This window comes from Anomaloglossus baeobatrachus, chromosome 7 (assembly GCF_048569485.1).
Source record: "Anomaloglossus baeobatrachus isolate aAnoBae1 chromosome 7, aAnoBae1.hap1, whole genome shotgun sequence".
NCBI classification, from domain to species: Eukaryota; Metazoa; Chordata; class Amphibia; order Anura; family Aromobatidae; genus Anomaloglossus; species Anomaloglossus baeobatrachus.
The window spans coordinates 123,631,484-123,633,415 of record NC_134359.1 but is presented as its reverse complement, the minus strand read 5'-3'; positions in this window follow the sequence as shown (position 1 = coordinate 123,633,415).

The following is a 1,932-nucleotide window of genomic DNA, read 5'->3' as shown; positions in this document are numbered from 1 at the left end:
TTTACAGTGCTGACCCACTGTTTTGGCATAATCATCAGCTATCTAGACTATTGACGTTAGAAATATTGAGGTGGAAGAGAGACAGGTATAGGGCTGATGGTCCCACACCCCTACCAGTACAGAAAAGACACAATTTGGTGACCCATCTTGGAGTCTTGATATTTAAAAACATTTTAGGCAGACAGCAGGACAGAAGCATCAATTGCCCCCTTCCAATAACCCCATAGTGTCTTTTCACAGCAGTGAGGTATGGTTCATGCAAAACACAGGATGTGGGCTGGCATTTCCATTTTCCAAGATTAGGCCTCTTGCTCCCACACCCCACACCCCTGCCAGTACAGACAAGACACAACTTGGAGACCCATCCTGAAGTCTTGATATATAAAAACATTTCAGGCAGACAGCAGACCAGTGAAATCAATTGACCCCTCCATTTTTCCATAGTGTCTTTGCACATCAGTGAGGTATGGCCCATACAACACAGGATTTGGCCTGGCATTTCCATGTTAAAAATCAAGAGGTGGATGGGTGACAGGATTAGGCCTCTTGCTCACACACCCCTGCCAGTACAAACAAAACACAACCATATTGGAGTCTTAATATTAAAAAAAAACATTTCAGGCAGACAGCAGGACAGTGGCATCAATCGAACCCCCATTTCCCCATATTGTATTTGCACAGCAGTGACGTATGGTCCATGCAACACACAGAATGCGGCCTCGCATTTCCATTTCTAAAAGGGAGCACACAGCAACCATGCCTTCTGCAGCAGCGCATTTAGGTCAGGAAAGTAACCTTGAAATTGCTGTACAACCAGATTGAGGACATGAACCATGCAAAGCATATGCAACAGAAACAAGTATCCAGCGGATTGCATTGAGCCCTGGCCATGCTGTGCAGAGGTGGGGGAATCTCTGCACTGTTGGATCACTTGTTACATTAAGGGACAGATTGAGGGTGCAGGTGGTGGCCCTAGAGGAGGTGGATGAAGCAGAAGCAGTGGAGGAAATAGTAGATCCAGAAGTTTGTCCTGCAAACCTTGGAAATTTCAAGACTTTGGAACAGCCCCATCCCCACCTACCCCCACAGCCACCAGAGTCTCCCAGGTTCCAGTCAGTGAGATGTAACTCCCCTGGCCATGCTTGCTTGTCCAGGTGTCAATGGTGAAATACACACTGGGAGGCATAGAATTTTTCAAGAAAAAGGTTGGTCATGTGACAGTTCATGCATGTAGCAGACAAGTTATTTGTATTTCTGCCTCTACTGAATCATTTGTTACAAAGTTTTCAGAGAACGTAAGTTGGGTCATCCATTCCGGTTGAAAAAAGACCCAGGAAAGGAAACTCTTGCTGCCGATGTGAAATGTCAACCTGCCACCACTTCTGGACACAGCCAGAGTTGTGGCTGAGGATACAGTGGTTGTCCTGGTTGCATCACTCCGTGTCTGTGCAGGATGCACCTTGCTTTCTTTCTCCTCCACCTCCTCTCCTGAGCTACTCAGCTGCATGCATCTGGGTTCACACCAAGTGGGATCTACAACTTCATTGTCATCCTCTCTGTTGTCTCATTCCTCACCCTGACAATCACCCTCCTCCTCTTGCTGACCTTACAATCACAGTACAGTATGAGTGCACCTCAGGTATCTGAGTCTCATCACCATCACCTCCACCCTGGGGTTAAACATCTGTTGACGAGGGTCGGGATCCTACTTGGACCCTACTTCATATTGCCCTGGATCCAACTGACAAAGATTTTGGGCATCAGTACAAATGCTTTCATCCTCTTCAGTCTGTGAATCTTTGTAGCAGAGCTCTGATGCCCATGGAATAGAATGTGTGAATAACTCTGCAGACTCACCCATGTGTGGTTCCCCACAGTCAGTTGGGCGGTTGGAGAGTTGTGAAGTGGGGGGAAACAAGTGTAATTGAGGTG